Source organism: Lutra lutra, chromosome 12 (genome assembly GCF_902655055.1).
Source record: "Lutra lutra chromosome 12, mLutLut1.2, whole genome shotgun sequence".
Lineage (NCBI taxonomy): Eukaryota > Metazoa > Chordata > Mammalia > Carnivora > Mustelidae > Lutra > Lutra lutra.
This window is the reverse complement of record NC_062289.1, coordinates 53,701,930-53,720,497: the sequence shown is the minus strand read 5'-3', so window position 1 is coordinate 53,720,497 and position 18,568 is coordinate 53,701,930. Positions and strand designations below refer to the sequence as shown.

The window sequence follows — 18,568 nt, the reverse complement described above, 5'->3', positions numbered from 1 at the left end:
ATGTGTAAAAATAAAGAAATGTATAAAAATATTATCACTTCCATAAGGGAAATGTAGATTTTTTTCTTCCATTTTTAAATTTTATCAACTTATATATATTATATATGATAAATATATACAAATATAAGATATATTTTAAAATCATTTTATATACATAAAGACTGATTAGATGAAAATACAAAACCTAACCACATGTACAATGAAGATAAAAGACCTCAGAGAGACTGGAAATAAAAGAAAGAAGAAAAGTGGATTCAGATTGCTTCTCGGCCTTTTGGCTAAGATCAACTGAAAAATGGAGTCAGCTGGGGCACTTGGGTGGCTCAGTCAATTAAGTAACAGACTCTTGAATTTGGCTCAGGTCATGAGCTCAAGGTCATGAGATCAAGCCCCCATGTGAGGCTCCACGCTCAGCTCAGTGGGAAGTCTGCTTGAGATTCCCTCTCCCTCTCCATCAGCAACCTCCACCCCATGTGTGTGTGCACATGCTCTCTCTAAAATAAATAAATAAATCTTTTAAAAAATATATTTATTTCAGAGAGAGAGAGAGAGAGCAAATAAGCATGAGTGGGGGGGAAGGGCAGAGAAAAAAATATAAAATAAAATAATAATAGAAATAGTAGTAATAACTTCCTGACCTCCAATACCTTCATTCTTTATCAAGGAAAATGAAGAATTTTTTAAGTAAGTAAACAACTAACACAGTTGTTTAAAGAATGACAACAATATTCTTTAAAAAGTTGAGAGAGGGGCGCCTGGGTGGCTCAGTGGGTTAAAGCCTCTGCCTTCGGCTCGGGTCATGATCCCAGGGTCCTGGGATCGAGCCCTGCATCAGGCTCTCTGCTTGGCGGGGAGCCTGCTTCTCCCTCTCTCTCTGTCTGTCTCTCTGCCTACTTGTGATCTCTCTCCGTCAAATAAATAAATAAAATCTTTTTAAGAAATAAATAAATAAAAATAAAACGTTGAGAGAAATAATAGCAACAACACAAATGAACTGAAACACTTGTTAAATCACTCTAGCCACTTTTTGGAACACAAGAACTAAAACACAAAACCTATCCTATAAAACAGAATTAATGCTAGCTGGGCTAGCATGAAAAAACTGGAGAAAGCATAAGTATACAGGAAATGAGGAAGGAGGAAAATCCAGGCTGGCCCCACCGTTCCACCCCACTCATCTGTGATTCATGGTTAGGATTCCTATTTCTTCAGGCGTTTGATTTGTGAAAGTTAGTCCAGGAGACTCTGGAACTAACCCTAACAGATGACAATTCTGAGAAACGGGTGGAGACTAAAACAACAATACGAAGTCCTCAGGGCGGGATGTTTCTACGGTTGTGCTTAAGATCAAGAGACACAGGACAGTTAGTAAACTTCACGCAACAGGTTTTTGTCATGGAGAAAGTTCAGATCCTCATTTGACTGGCTGTCAGTCAATCAGACACCCAGGTACCATTTGAAATGGGGGATGAAGCTATAATTGAGGTGATCAGAGGTAGATAAGAGGGGTCTACTCAAAATCAAACAAACAAAAAAACCCATACTACTTCTCTGGGCGCCTGGGTGGCTCAGTGGGTTAAAGCTTCTGCCTTCAGCTCAGGTCATGATCCCAGGGTCCTGGGATTGAGCCCCACATCGGGTTCTCTGCTCAGCAGTGAGCCTGCTTCCTCCTCTCTCTGACTGCCTCTCTGCCTACCTGTGATCTCTGTCTTGAATAAATAAATAAAATCTTTAAAAAAAAAAAAAAAGATCAAGAGACACAGGACGGTTAGTAAAGGAAAGCTGACTTCACCCAACAGGATTTGTCATGGATAAAGTTCAGATCCTCATTTGACTGGCTGTCAGTCAACCAGACACCCAGGTACCATTTGAAATGGGGGATGAAGCTATATTTGAGGTGATCAGAGGTAGATAAGAGAGGTCTACTCAAAATCAAACAAACAAAAAAAACCATACTACTTCTTTATTCTAGACTAGAATGTCATAATAGCATTCTCATGTTGGGAAAATATCGTTTAATTCAGCCACATCTTGGCAGGTTTTTCTGAACATCACTTTTATTTCTCTATAGTAGATAAATTATCTGGCATACACACATAAGCAAAGTGCATTTCTTTTGTTTATCCTTAATTAATTTCAATGGTCACAATGGTAAAGATCAGCAACAACAACAACAAAAATCCATTCTAGGAAAATGCTACTCTTTTCCATGAATAGCATGCTCATTTAACTTGTTATAATTTCATTAAGGTTAACAACAAAATTTGCCTGCCTTCTTCACATGATAAAAATCAATGTTTTCCCGATATCATTGTAAAACTAAGGTTCAATTCATAATTTGTGTGTATACATATTCATAAAAACACTTGAGGGAAATGGATTCTAGAGTCTAGATAGTCTTTCCTACGTATTAACAACCTTCATGTGTAAGTACATTTCTAGTTTCAATTTTGGTTGTTTAGAATTTAAAATTTCGGTATAATTTTTTGTGTTAGAGCATTGTGCTCAGAGAGTGTACTCTGTATAATTTCTGCTCTTAAATTTCATCAGTAGTTTCTTTGTTGCCTGATACTAAATTCCATTGACTGGAAAAGCAGATTGTCCATGTGAAAGGTTTAACATTCGATATGCAGCTATTAGGGTAACTTTGTTCATTTTCTTACCACAGCTTCCATAATCTAGCTTATTTGTTGCCTATGTGATATGGGAAAGACTGAGAAAAGTATTTTAAAATATCCTGTATCGATCAGTATTGTATATATATTCATTTCATTTTTCGTTATCAGATATTTTGACAGAATCTTACTCACAATTTAAGGGAATATGAAGTATAACCTTTATTAACATATTTGATAGTGACATCCTTTCAGGAGTAGAACTAGGTTCACGGCCAGAGCAAATGCAAAATTAAACTTTTTTTTTTTTAAGTGCTTTTTTTTTTTTTAAAGATTTTATTTATTTATTTGAGAGAGAAACAGTGAGAGAGAGCATGAGCGAGGAGAAGGTCAGAGAGAGAAGCGGACTCCCCGCAGAGCCGGGAGCCCGACGTGGGACTCGATCCTGGGACTCCAGGATCATGACCTGAGCCGAAGGCAGTCGTCCAACCAACTGAGCCACCCAGGCGTCCTGCAAAATTAAACTTTTAATTTTATAATATTCTGTATTATCTCTGCTTCCCAAACTGTCCATGTGTTGTTTCTATTTTTCAAAGATAAAGAAATAAGCAAAATATAAAATAAGACAGTCTTTTGTATCAGTGCTTTATGCCTTCACCTCTATGCTGTATGATATTGTTAGCATTATTCTTGCCTTATGTACTTATTTTTTGTTTAAGGTTGCCTGATAAATATTTGGCCATTCTTTCTTTTAATTTATATGAGAAACTATAAGGGATGCCTGGGTGGCTTAGTCGGTTAAGCAACTGACACTTGGTTTCAGCTCAGGTCTTGATTCCAGGGTCGTGAAATGGGAGTGGGGAGTAATGTAAGACTTCCCACTTAGCAGGGAGTCTGCTTGAGATTCTCTCTCTCCCTCTGCCCTCCTCCCTCATGTGTGTGTGCCCATGTGCACGTTCTCTCTCTCTGTCTCTCTGAGATAAAAATAAATAAAATCTTTATATCAGAAACTACAGGATTATCTAATATTAGAAAGTTTGTTAGTATAATATTATTAAATAAAACAAGGAGTTCATTAGCCTGATGCTCTGGCAGCCTTCATAAGCCAATGAAAACCAACCAACTTGGAAATTTCTCAGGGTTACAAATTGAAACCTAAAGACAGCCAATCACAAACAGCCAAATAGGCTTTCCACTTTAATGATCAATGATTTCCTTTCCTTGCCTCTACACTCTCTCTATGTAAGTCTCTCCCTGAGTTCCTTATGGAGTGTCCCTAACCACTTAGTTGTCATTGCCTGATTTGAACTGATTTTTGCCCAATAAACTCTTAACATTTTTTATATGTCTCAGTGTATCTTTTAACTATATTAATAAGCTCAATAAGCCTTTGATTTGTTTTAAAAGGACCCTTTAATTCCAAAGAATTATGATTTTTTTTTTTTTTAAGTAGGCTCCATACTCAGTGTGGGGCTTCAACTCACAACCTTGAGGTCACAAGTCGCAGGCTCTACTGACTGAGCCAGCCAGTTATCTCTCTGGTTAAATCTTTAAAAAGCAGTATATGCTAGAAGGCATTCAATAAAATTCAACATCTGTATACCTAGTGCTAGAAAACTAGGAAAAGAAAGACATTAAGTGAATCATTTTACCTTTCCTCTTTTCTGTGACCTATTTATCAGGGCATCCCTAGAAATCTCACCAATTGGATGGATGCTGTCTGAAAATTGATGGATTTGGTCTGAAAATTTTTGTCCTTTCCTAGGAAGTTTAACGTATTTATACTTGTAATTAGAACAGGTATGGTGATCTTTCTTGTGTTATTTTGTTTCATTATTTATTTATTTATTTTTTTAAAATATTTTATTTATTTATTTGACAGAGATCACAAATAGGCAGAGAGGCAGGCAGAGAGAGAGGAGGAAGCAGACTCCCCACAGAGCAGGGAGCCCGATGTGGGGCTCAATCCCAGGACTCCGAGATCATGACCTGAGCCGAAGGCAGAGGCTTTAACCCACTGAGCCACCCAGGCGCCCCTCATAATTTATTTTTAAATTCTACTAGTGATTACCTCTAGGCTAGTGCAACAGATCTGCATTTCTCTAAATGACAAAGCCAAAAGAGAAATGGAGCTCTCCTTAACTCTCCAGCTCCATTCAAGATAAAATGCATAGCTGACTTCTGCATTTCTTAAACCATGGGTTCCCTTGCCTTTGCTACTATTATAATACAGATTACTGTTAGTTAAATATTTTTACATTATGTGTCTTTTCTTTCAATATTTCCATGAATGTAAGTGCAGAAAGTCTTCATAGATCTTAACAAGAAGAATTCAACAGTTAAAAAAGGGGATAACCTATCATCACGAAGATATGCAAAAGTGGCTTAGCAGTAGGAATATGAATCAGTGTAACTTGCCCTATTAACAACAACACAAGGAGCAAAACTACTCTATGAGCATTGCAAAAGATGCAAAAAAAGAGCATGTTTCAGCTTGTGCCAAAGACCCACTGATACCTGAAGTTCTGTTTTTTGTTTGTATATTTTAAGTGTGTTTTGTCTCCGCTCAGTTGAGTAATTTCTTTTGTTCTCGCTTTAAATTCAGTCTTCAGGTCATCCTCATCCTACTATTGAGCTCATTGGCAAGTTTTTTCATTTTGGTTATTTGTATATTTCAGTGCTCGCCGGTGAAAATAACAATACAGGCACGAAATAATTGCAACCAGCAGGGACAAAAGGAATAGGATGGGAGCCAGACCACAGGTATCCAGGAATATTCACAATGTAGGGAGCTTAAAAAGGAGTTTTCATTACTTTAGCAGATAAGATGGATGCCGAGTCCGCGCGTGGCGGGGTACTGCACAATGTCAAGGATGAGTGGGATGATTTTCGTGATAGAAACTGAGAGGATCAGAACTCCTAGGCACCAGGTAAGGTCCTATTGAATAGGGGTGTCTTAAGCAGAGCCTGGAAAATATGCTCATATGTACACCATTCGTTTTGGGGAAGTGATTCCAATGGCGGGAGGTACTGGAAAGGGGGAACAGGATGACAATTGCATTTTCAATGGCTCACTGCTCTGGGGACCTGGAGTTTAATCTTGCTGGAAAGTTGGTGAGGAGCCATGTATAATTCACCTGAGAACTGTCCACCAGAAGGATAGAAGAGGAGACTTCATTATCGAGCTCCCTACCCTGACGTCAAAGGTCGTCCTCTGGTGTGTTACCTCTCTGTCCTGCTGGCTCCCATGGTATCCTAATGGCAAGGCAGCTAGCTCCCTGCAGGTCTGCTCCCTCAACTGGTTGAGGCAGGTGTGAGGCACTTCAGGCAGAAACATGATGTATTCATAACCCTTAAGATCCCTTCTAGCCTATAAAATTCTATGACCCCAGTTTCATCTTCCCATTGACCATCCAGCCATGGTAACCCTGGGTTGAATGTTTGCACTTTATTGGTAAATAATTTCCTTAGAAAATGTAAAACGTGGAACTTACAATGATTCCTTTTCCAATTTTTTTTTTTTACCAAAAGAATAATCTTCAGACAGAAATCTAACTGTACTTGTCTGTTACATGTGGTCCCAAATAGTAAGAATTTGAAGTTCTGGAAAATAGTTATGAGTCTGAATATAGACTCCTACACGACTAGGTTATAACAAAGACAACGCTAAGCAAAAACATAAATAAATGAAAGATGTGGTAAGGACCCTTTTAACGCAATTTCCCCCAAACTTTTTATTTTGAAAACTTTTAAACTTACAAAAAACTTAGAAGAATATTTCTTTGTTTTTTTTCTTTTTCTTTCTTTTTTTTTTTTTTTTTAAAGTAATCTCTTCCCTCAATGTGGGGCTCAAACTTACAACCCCGAGATCAAGAATCGAATCACCAGCCAGGTGTCCCCTAGAAAAGCTGCAGGAATAGCACAAAGAACTCCCTGGTACCCATTCCCTTGATTCACAAACGCCCAATATTTGGCCACTTTCGCTTCCTCTCTTTCTCTTTTTCTGTCCCCTTCTTTAAATAATTTTCTCTGAATCATCTGGAAGTACCTCTCAGACATCATTGCACTTTATTTCAAACTACTTAATCCCTAACTTCTAAGATAAAGGACCATTTCCTACATATGCTGTGATCATATTCAAGAAGTTTAACATTGGTATGTTATCTAATAATCATTTACTATTAAAATATTTAAAATAATGGCCATAAGGGAGATTTTTCCTCTACCCCTCCTATGTTCTCCAGGACAAACACAGATCAACAGGCGAAAGACAAACAGCAGTGTATTAACATGTATTCTGCTCATGTCCACATGGGAGCACCCAGCAATGAGTAATCCAAAGGGGTGGTTAGAGCTCCGGCTCCTGTACGATCTTTGGCTAAACACAGGAAAGGTGGCTTGGACTTTTGGCCAGGGGAGGCAAGTTCTGAGAAGGTGACCTAGAAAGTATGGTAAACTAAGGTTGTTTAGTAAGGCTTGTTTCACAGATTAAGGTCAGCACTTTCTCCTGGGATAAGAACTGGAAGAGACTTCCTCTTCCTTTGATCGGAGGGAGCAGTATCTTTACAAATGGAAATTTCCATTTCTTTTACAAAAGGAAAACTTGTACCTTATTTTTAGAACTTTTCCTCCATGTCATTAACTAAAATAATCCATTGGCCAGCAAAGGCATATTTTGGGGTGGCTTAGTTACAGCCAAAAGTCCAATTTCCCCAATTGTCCCAATAATGTCCTTTATAGTTGTTTTTTTTTTTTCTCTTTTTAATCCGGGACCCAATCTAACATATACTGCATTTAATTGTCATGTAGCTTTAGTTTCCCTTAATCTCAGCCTTTTCCCCCTACTTATAAGATACAATATGTGAGGCTCCTGGATGGCTCAGTTAGTTGGTTAAGTGTCTGCCTTCAACTCAGGGTCCTGTGATCGAGACCTGTGTTGGGCTCCCTGCTTAGTGGAGAAGCTGCTGCTTCCTTTGCCCCTGCCCCCTGCTTGTGCTCTCTCTCTTTCTCAAATAAATAAGTTTTAAAAGGGAAAGGTACCATATGCAGAGAGTCCCGGCCTACTGTCTTAGACAATGTATCAGAATTAAATTCAGATTAATCACTTCAGCTGGACTGTTGTGTCCTCAGCATCTTTAGTAAGCTCCTATGCCCTATTAACTTGGTCCCATCTGCTTTTAAACACTCTTACTTTCTGGATCAGTAAGATGACCATGATCGAGGTCCACCTTTTGCTTTTCCTACTCCAGACCTGAAATCAAACAGGGAGTCAGTTCCTTTCAGTGGGAATAGTTTTTTGATTGCTGTGATTTAATATACAGCATTTGTATGCTGTGGGGAAAAAGAAAAGTAGTCTTGGATAGGTTGGGGAACTGTGATAATGTATCCCATGATCTATTTTCTCCAGCAGATATCAAGTACTTTATAGTTGCTAATTATGGAAATAATTTCTGACAATTGGTTTTTAAAAAGATTATCATCAGCTACATTAAATTAATTAAAACAAGAAGGCCACTAGACTGGTATGGCTTTGATACCTTAGTAGCCTACGGAAGCAAACAAAACAGACACCCAAAATGCCTCAAGGTTAAGAAATAAAAAACCTAAGGACAGCCAATCTCAAACAGCTAACTGGGCTATAAAGCCCTAGCCATAGCCGATCAAATGATCTCCTGGCTTTGCTTCTGTCTTTATAAAAGTCTCGTCCCAGTTCCTGGGGCGGGGCGGGGGGCGTGGAGAACCCCTTAGCACTTCCAGTTCGGCACTGCCTGATTCAAATCAGTGGTTGCTCAAATAAACTTAGAATCTGTAACATGCTTCAGTTTCTCTCTCTCTCTCTCTCTCTTTTTTAAGATCTTATTTATTTACTTGACAGAGAGAGACACAGCAAGAGAGGGAATACAAGCAGGGGGAGGGAGAAGCAGGCTCCCCACTGAGCAGGGAGCCCAGTGTAGGGCTCCATCCCAGGACCCCGGGATTATGACCTGAGCCAAAGGCAGATGCTTAATGCCTGAGCCACCCAGGCACCCCTTCACTTTCTTTTTTAACAGCCATCTCTTGTCCTTAAAGTCATCTGTGGAACTTTGATAAACGTTTGTTCACAGGTTTAAAATAGATTATTCAAAGTAATGAGATTCAGAGGACGTGGAAAAAAGGAATTTGTATTCCAGGTGAATAATCTGATTGCACGATCTTAAAAGTTTTCTTCTAAATCAATGTTACATGATTTTGCAATGAATGACAGTGACCCCTACTGGGATTGGTCATGTAATGATTTACTTAATTGAATGATTCATTGGCTATGACACATGAGACAATTATTTCTGCTACATTATGATATTGTCTATCTAATGCAGTGACTGAGCTGTGCCCCATGCATGAGGAATCCTTAAGTGCTGAATCATGAGAGCAGTGGTACAAACTCTTGTAATTATTTTTAGTCTAAATATTTAAATATTAAATAATGTTTCAGAAATTTGCCCTTTACCCACATCCCTTTTGTCTGTTGGGGGGAAGGATGGGAAGCTATTAGTTTCTTAATGCATGTAGAAATTAGGAAAAAAGAAACCATTAAATTTTTTTTTTTAAGATTATTTATTTATTTATTTATTTGACAGACAGAGATCACAAGTAAGCAGAGAGGCAGGCAGAGAGAGAGAGAGGGAGAGAGAGGGGAGGAAGCAGACTCCCCGCTGAGCAGAGACCCTGATGTGGGGCTCGATCCCAGGACCTTGAGATCATGACCTGAACCGAAGGCAGAGGCTTTAACCCACTGAGCCACCCAGGTGCCCCAAGAAACCATTATTAAGAAAAGATTCTACGTTAATGATACCATCCCTGGATACACATATGATATCTTTCTGGAATGAACATTTTTTAAGCTTTTTAGAAAATTTGTCTGTGCTAGAGATGTTTATGAATCTAAAATCCTACTCTTTCAAAATCCACTTCAGCTCGAAAAGGTATGTTTTTGTTTGTTTTATTGTAAAATAAACATAGCAAAATTTATCATTTTAACCATTTTCAGTTGTGCCGTTCGGTGGCATTAAGTACATTCATACCATTGTGCAAAGAAGAAGGTAGGTCTGTAAGTTGTGGCCTTGATCTGTTCAGATCTGTTTCAAATTATGTCAGGCATAAGGGGAGGTTTGTTTGAACCTATTTCATTCTGGTTTATATACAGCAGAGACAGGAGTCGGGGTGCGTAACATCCCATCCTAACTGACAGGCATGATTTTAATGAGAACAAACACTACATATAAAATAAGGAAACCTTAAATAGAATTCACTTTTTATTTTTATAAACTCACATAAAAGTAGACAACAGAAGGGGTGCCTGGCTCTCTCAGTTCTCCATCTCTGGGTCATGAATTCAAGCCCCATGTTAGGCTCCACACCCAGTGGAAAAAGAAAAAAAGATAGACAGCAAAATCTTTTTTTTTTTTTTTAAGATTTTATTTCTTTATTTGACAGAGAGATCACAAGCAGGCAGAGAGGCAGGCAGAGAGAGAGGAGGAAGCAGGCTCCCTGCTGAGCAGAGAGCCCGATGCGGGGCTCGATCCCAGGACTCCGAGATCATGACCTGAGCCGAAGGCAGCGGCTTAACCCACTGAGCCACCCAGGCGCCCCTAGACAGCAAAATCTTTTTGACACTAATATATAAATGGATAAATGATGTAAACAATTCATAAGATATAATAATGTTATAGTAATATAAATAACAAAAGAGCAAAAACTCATTATGCTTTATTATATGTCAAACACTGTTTTGGTCAAGAAGTGCTTCTTTTCTGTTATGTTACTTAATCCTCTTAACAACCCTATGAGGTGGACACTTGTACATCAGAGAAGTTGTGCAGTGTTAAGAACATTGCTACTGGAACCAGAATTCATAACCTGGGCTTAAATCCTGTCTGCCATTTATTGCTGTGTGGCCTGGGAGAGTTACTTAACCTCTTTGTGCCTTATTTTTCATTATTAAAAAAATAGGGCCTGTGCCAGTACTAGTACCTACCTTATAGAACTGTTGTGAAGATTAAATAAATCACGGGGCACCTGGGTGTCTCAGTGGGTTAAGGCTCTGCTTTCAGCTCAGGTCATGATCTCAGGGTCCTGGGATTGAGCCCCACATCGGGCTCTCTGCTCAGCGGAGAGCCTGCTTCCCCATCTCTCTGACTGCCTCTTTGCCTACTTGTGATCTCTGTGTGTGTCTCTCTCTCTTAAACAAATAAATAAAATCTTAAAAAAAAAAGATTAAATCCCTATAAAGTATGCGAAACCATGAACCAGAGTTGTCTGATTTTTTTTTAAAAGATTTTATTTATTTATTTGACAGACAGAGATCACAAGCAGGCAGAGAAGCAGGCAGAGAGAGGGGAGAAAGCAGGCTCCCCACTGAGCAGAGAGCCTGATGCAGGGCTCAGTCCCAGGACTCTGGGATCATGACCCAAACCAAAGGCAGAGGCCTTAACCCATTGAGCCACCCAGGCGCCCCCAGAGTTGTCTGATTTCAGAGCTCTTAACCGCTCCATTAAGCTCTTCCATTCAGTCATTCCACAGATACTGCAATGCTAGGCCCTATCTAGGTGCTATGGATCCAGTAGTGATTATAAGAAAGCCCCCAATCTTTCCCATCCTAAAACTTACAGTAAAAATTGTTTAGCCTCAATATCGTCAAAAAAGAAAAATGAAAACTGTTAAATGCTAAAGCCAGTAGCAACGTTTACCGATGTAATATTCTCATGTACTATAAAGAAATGTGAAATTAGCACAGTTATTTTAGCCAAAAAATACAGGCATAGGCATTTAAAGTCATAAAATTGCTGGCACCATTTATTCCATGAACCACAATGAAAAAATCCAAAATATAAAACCATATTTATGAAGGTATTTGTTAGAGTATCATTTATGAAAGAAAAAGAAAAAAAAGTCCAAAGATTTTATCAACTGGGAAATCTTAAATAAATTATGATGCTGCATAGCCACTTACAGCATATGTGTATAAGGAAATTCCACATAATAATTGTTTCAGGCAGCAGCATAGTGATTCCCCAAAGACAACCACATCTGATCCCCAGAATCTCTGACTATGTTAGGTTACATGACAAGGGGTAGTTAAGGTGGCTAATCAGAGGACCATAAAATAGGGAATTATCCTGGATAGGTGGGCCTAATGTAACCACAAGGGTTATTAAAAGTGGAGGGGAGGGGCGCCTGGGTGGCTCAGTGGGTTAAGCCTCTGCCTTCGGCTCAGGTCATGATCTCAGGGTCCTGGGATCGAGCCCCGAATCGGGCTCTCTGCTCAGCAATGAGCCTACTTCCTCCTCTCTCTGCCTGCCTCTCTGCCTGCTTGTGATCTCTCTCTCTCTCTGTCAAATAAATAGATAAAATCTTAAAAAAAAAAATAGAAGTGGAAGGGAGAGGGCAGAAGAGTCAGTGTTAGTCAGTGTTAGTGATATGTGGTGAGAGATATTTGATTGGCCCTAACTGGCTTTGAAGATTGGAAAAGGGACCTTTACCCAAGGAATGTGGGCAGCCTCTAAAAGCTAGAAAAGAGAAGGAAATGGATTCTGTACTCAGGCTTCTAGAAAGGAATGTAGTAGCCCTGACAATCTTTTGATTTTAGTCAAGTGATACCCATTTTGGGCTTTTGACCTCCAGAACTGTAAGATAATAAGTTTGTGTTAGTTTTTTTTTAAATTTTATTTATTTATTTGAGAGAGAGAGAGAGAGAGAAAGCACAGAGAGAGAGAGTGAGAGGGAGAAGGCGGCTCCCCACTGAGCAGGAAACCCAACACCGGACTCCATCCCAGGACCCTGAGACCACGATTGGAGCCAAAGGTAGATGCTTAACCAACTGAGCCCCCCAGGCGCCCTAAATTTGTGTTGTTTTAAGCTACAAAATTAGTACAAATTGGTACAACAGCAATAAGAAATTAATGTAATAATCTTGGGTGAGAAGGTGTCAAAAATTGCTCTGTGTTCCTAGGCTGTATCCCAACTGAGTTTTCTTTTCTTTTCTTTTTTAAAGATTTTATTTATTTGAGAGAGAGTGCACGCGTATGCACATACACGAGAGCATGAGTATGTTAGGGGAGGAAGGGCAGAGGGAGAAGCAGACTCCCCACTGTGCAAGGAGCTCGACCCTGGGCTTAATCCTACCCCAGGACCCAGTGACCATGACCTCTGCTGAAGGCAGACACTTAAACTCACTGAGCCACAAAGGTGCCCTCCAACTGACTTTTCGAAGGCGGTGCAATCATCCTTGATCTAAGCTGTGAGTCTTTATAACAGATGCTTGGAAGGGGGGAGATGGGAGTATGAACACCTCAGGCTCCTGGAACCCATTTGTATTTTCTGATAAATCCTCTAGTTTCCTTCCTTTACAGATAACTATCTTTAGTTTGTGAGAAAATTTGGTTTTCAAATTCTGACAGGCTTCAGACAACCAAATATATATACAACAATTTTGGATATCCTTCTGGAAACAGAAAGGACATCTGTAAGGAAAGCTATATGATTTCTTCCCCCTTTTCTTTCAGATGGCCCTCCTTCAGCTAAATCTGTCTTTACTGTAGCTCCTTTCCAAAGGCTAAAGATGTATCTAACAGCTTGAGTTTTTCCTACTAATGTCACAAATACTGCAGTCCCAACATACAACAAACCTCAGTTTAACCAACAGTTCTGCTACCATGTGCCAAGAATGGCTAACTTCCCAGCCCAGAATAGTGGCGCCCTCAGCCCACCCCCAACTCCAATCAATTCCATATATAGGATCCATCGCCTGTCACACTCCATGCCAAATTCTGTATTGATTAGGATTAACTAAAAACATTAATTCAGGGGCACCTGGCTGTCTCAGTCAAAAGAGCATGTAACTCTTGATCTCGGGGTTGTGACTTCCAGCCCCACACTGGGTGTAGAGATTACTTAAATTAAAAACAGCAACAACGACAACAAAATAGTAATAAAAATAAAAACATTAACTCAAACTACCTTAAAAAAAAAAGAACCTACATATTAAGGACCTTGATAATCATAGAGGTGACATTACAAATCAGTATGAGGAAGGCTTTTTTCAACAGGATATTGATTTTTAGTAAATATCTTTAATAAATCCTACTAAGACCATTGATTAGCCACATGGAGATTTTAAAAAATCAAACAAAATAGGCCCTACCTCATAGCATATACAAAAAGTGAATTCTGGGTGAACTAAAAAAACCTAAATGTAAAAAGCAAAATTTTAAAATTTTGAACAACATAGAGAAGAATTTCTTACTTAAGATGTAAAAATCATAAACTATAAGGGGAAAAAAGTAATACATTTAATTACATTAAAAGTTTAAAATTCTATTTAACAAAAAGATCTATTTTTAAAGTAAAAAAAATAAAATGAGTCACATGAGATAAGATCAGTTCACTATATTTATTTAGCTTACAAAGAATCAGTACCTGGAATACATTGAAAAACAAACTCAGAAATTAATGAGAAAAAGACAAATAATGCAACAACAACAGCAAATGAACAAAAGCCATGAATAAAGAATTCACAGATGGGAATGGAAGGAACCCAGCTGGGGACCCGGCCTCCCCAGTGCAGTGGCTGATGAGCTAACCTACTAACAGATGAGGTCAAGAAGCTTTCTTCCTATTGGACAAAGATGGCCATGACTCATTACAACAGAGGAACTTGGACCTGTCATGAGGTCACTGGGTCAGAACCCGGCAGAGGCTGATTTGCAGAATATGATCAACAAAGTGGATGTTACCAATGGAGCATCTTCTGACTGTGTTTTTAAAACCTTCTGACCCATGTCTTGGGGCCAGCAGATTAGGGTGTGGCTGTGGACTTCAGCACAACCATCAACACTGCTATTTAAAAAATTACAATTTACATCCATTCCAAATTGTAAATTCGAGGGTTTTTTTCCCCCAATGAAAAGACTATTAACTTAAAAAAAAAAAAAAGAATTCACATGAGGAAAAACCTACATGATTGATAAACATGAGAAGATTCTTACCCTAATGGTAATCAGAGAAACGCAAATTTAAAACATAAGATCTTGTTTTATGCTTATGGAATTGGCAACAGTTTCGGTTCTGACAATACCAACTGTGGGTGAGGATGTGGAGCCCCTAGAACTCTCATCTGCTCTGGGTACGAGTACAACTTTGTAAGACCAGAGTGTGGTAGGGGGGCCAGGCTGAGGTTGGGCATAAACTGTGGCAGGCACAGTGATTCTTAGCTTAGCTCAGCCTGGCTTCCCTCAGTGTTGTGACATGAATGGTGGCAGAAACTGGGGTTTTGTGCTTCCATTTAAAAGTCAAATGGTAGGAGACGGTACCAAGAAGAGAAGACACCTCTCTTTTCCATTGTCTGTGAGTGTAGAGGTGAGTTCTGCTTGGCCCTGCTTGAGTCACGTGCCTTCTCTAGTATGTTCCCAAGGGCATGGGGTTATTATTATAAGCTCAGTCAGAGTCATGTACCTGCTCCTTTGAGTAGACAGGGCCAGGGCCTGGCATTATGCTTGATAGTTACATCCAGACCAACCAGATTCAGGGAGGGGCAGACTCCCAGAGGGGAAAGAGGGTTTAGGCAAATTCAAACCACAGATGTCCACTGTAAGATCAAACAGATCATGCTCTTTTGTGGTCTTTTTTCCTTTACCCACAATTACTAATATTACGTAGACATTTCTCAGGGAGGGATTTATTTTTAATTTTTAAATTTTTTTAAATTGAGCTTGTCAAGAAGGAAAAACTTCCTCTACCCATTTAGGTTCAGTAAGTAGAGACCTTTGATTTAAACCAACAAAAGATTAATAGGGGCAAGGCGTCGACGTTTAATTAATATTCACATATACAGGAATAGACAGAAAAACAGTGAAACTCCAAAAAACAATTAGATACAGGATTTATATTCCCTTTTAAGAAAGGAGAGAGGTTTGGGCTTCTAGGGAAGACAAATCATGGGGGAATGACAAGCAAATATATGGGGCAAATAATGGAAGATGTAGTTTACTTTTAGTAAAGTTGTGTTCACGCAAACTCATCTCCTTGCCAGCCCCTCCTCTACAGTGATAAGAGTCACTCTCTTTCTGGTGGAGGGGAGGGGAGACACCTTCACAAAGGGAAATTTATGCCCTGTTTTAAGCAGATAAGGGGGCACAAGATGTCTTCCCGCATCTCTTGATGCTCAGTTGCCTTTAGGTAAAAATAATTCCTATGCCAGATGGCATATTTTGGTGTGGCGTAGTCTGATCCCTTTCAAGGTTTAATTTACAGATAATAGAATTCACCATTTCTGGTATTTAGTTCTGTGAGTTTGGCAGACAGATTCGGTGGTAACCACAACCATAGTCAAAGCATAATTTAGTTACATGATAGTCTCATAGACTCAGCCAATGCAGGCTAATGGCCCCCTTGACAATCACCATTACTGGTGGTTGGGGTACCCCGACTGGAGTTAGTCCCCACTCCTGGGGTCCCCTGGTGAGCAGCTAGGTGCTGGGACTGAGGGCCCCCAGAATGATTGCACCAAGTGAAAAGAAAAGGCTCCTTCAAAGGCAGGAATACTGGACAGGGCAAAGTTACAGATTCCATGACAGTGTCCAAGGAAACAGATTTAATGTGAGTAAACTCAGGAACTTAACAGGGCCCTTGTGATCTCTGGGATCAGGGCCACCACAAGTATAACTCCTCTTGCTTCATAACGGCCCTGAGCCCGGTGCATTCTGCACCCCCAGAAGGTTCGGGAGTCCCATCGTCATCCAACCCTCTGAGGGGTTGCTTTGCAAGGGTAAAGACAGCAACAGGAAAACCCCATAAGAAAGTTTAATTGTGGGACACCTGGGTGGCTCCGTTGGTTAGGTGTCTGCCTTCGGCTTGGGTCCTGGGATCCAGTCCTGAATCTGGCTCCCTGCTCAGTGGAGAGCCTGCTTCTCCCTCTGCCCCTCCCCCCACTCATACACTCACACACACACACACACACACACACACACACACACACCACTCTCTCTCTCTCTCTCTCTCTCTCTCTCTCTCTCTCTGTGTGTCACAAAACATAAATAAAAATAAAATCTTTAAAAAAAAAAAGTTTAATTGCTGTGTCCTCAAGGAGGGCTTTGAGGGGTAAAGAGAGAGCCTGGACATGGACAGGTAGGCAGGCTCTTAGGTAGGCTAAGCTGTGGACAGCATGCTGATGGCAGTGACTGTGTAATGTGGATTAAAACTCAGTACAAAGTAGTGCCCAATTGGTCTAAAAAAATTTCCTGGAAGTTGGATGTCCCGTGGTGTGTCCAACTTCAGGCAATGTCATCAGGATGCCTTTTTTTTTCAATGCCTCCTGTTTGGGGCTCCTTCAGAGTCTCCTCGTGTAGCTCGGAAGATGACTGTCCATATCCTCAGAATCTCTCTCTCACAGTCTGCAGACCGTCAGCTAAGCCCGGTTCCGGCTAGCTTAAGTACCTTGCCCTGAATGAGGTCTGAGTGTCTAAATCAAACTGTGCTCAACACATGCAGTAGAAGATGGTGGCTGAAACCAACACAAATTGAAGCAATAATCTAAAACAATAAAAGGCATTATTTGTAATTATTGAAATGGTTATTTTAGTAATACTAACAATAACTGAAAAAATGATTTCAATAATAATAATATATTGAGTTCCTATTAAGCACCAAGTGCTGTCCTTTACAAAGATTCTCTCATGTAATCACCACAGCCCATTAAGTAGGGACTATTCCCATTTCACAGATGGCAAAACTGCCCTCCCCTCCCCCCCGCCCAATTTTGTACTCTAATGCCTGTGGGGCTGTCCGGTGCAATGGCTCTCTCATTTGTGTGTGGCCATCAGTTCTTACTTTCCAATCCCATTTCTATCACTCAAGTGTCCATTTCACAATATATCCTGGCCGTTGTCTCTAGATCCAGAAGACACTCATTGGCAGCCTTCTCCCTAGGAGAGTTGCTTTGGTACCCAACTTGGGAGTTGACTTGTGAATTTTTGTTTCAGAGGCTGACCTTTTAATAACCTTGTCTTCAAACACTATGCCTGTCAAGGAGCTGGTGCTAAAGATGAGTTAGACTGAGCCTTCTCCACAGAAGTGAGAGACAAGGACATCTCAACAAGTGGCAATCCTGTAATGGACTGTAATGGAAGTGTTCGGCTCGCGAGGGAAAGACCTCATTCTTCAGAGGAAATCAGAAAGGAGGACCCATTAAAGGTAGAGATTTGATCTCTTTGTTCATTGTGGTATACCCCACTCCTTAAACAGTGTCTACCATGTGGGAGAGATCTGTCAAAAAACTGAACAAACCAAGTGGTGTTTAACTTGACTCTTGACCATTGAGGATGGTTCCAGGCAGGATCAGCATTTGCAAAGGCACAATAGGATGAAGACCTTTGGAATTTGCTGCTTTTGAGATACCTGCAGTGGTTCCTTCCTCCTTAGCCCCAAACATAAACATGTGCTGGGAGAAAATCCTGTGCTTGAAAGGTGATCTCTGGCAGTAGTATGGACTACAGAAGTGAGTTCTTCGGGGAGTTAGTAAAAATCATTGTTGGAGTAACTTCAGAAATACTCTCTGGTTTAGACTTTAATGATGTTCATCAAATATTTCTTGCATTCCACCTTTCAGACACTTGGTAGGATTACAATTCTTCACTCCCCCTGAAGTTTCGGTGTGGCCATGTGACTTTTTTGCCCCCGCAAAATGTTAAAAGGTTGTAGTGGAAACTTTAAGAGTCCCTGCTCTGCTCAGTGGTTGTGTAGCCTAAGCAAGAAATGAGCCTTTGTGTTAAAAGCCCCCACTTTCACCTTCCATTGGTCTAGTGAATCCTCACCGAAGCCCTATGAGGGAGATACTGTTCCAATTTTCCAGATAAGGAAAAGGAGGGTTGTTCATAGCCAACCTACCTCTGGACCTGTGTTCTCCACTGGGATGGCCACCA

General features: G+C 40.1%; 1 long non-coding RNA gene across 1 annotated transcript in view; it reads left to right on the top strand.

Annotated features, from left to right (window-relative positions):
* LOC125082398 (uncharacterized) overlaps nucleotides 1–17,832 on the top strand; it is a 54,171-nt gene extending 36,339 nt beyond the window's left edge. Inside the window, exons 4-5 of the long non-coding RNA XR_007121963.1 lie at nucleotides 5,435–5,545; nucleotides 17,677–17,832. This is a non-coding gene — a long non-coding RNA (uncharacterized LOC125082398). The remainder of the gene's footprint in view (nucleotides 1–5,434; nucleotides 5,546–17,676) is intronic.
* Nucleotides 17,833–18,568: the final 736 nt, after the last annotated feature.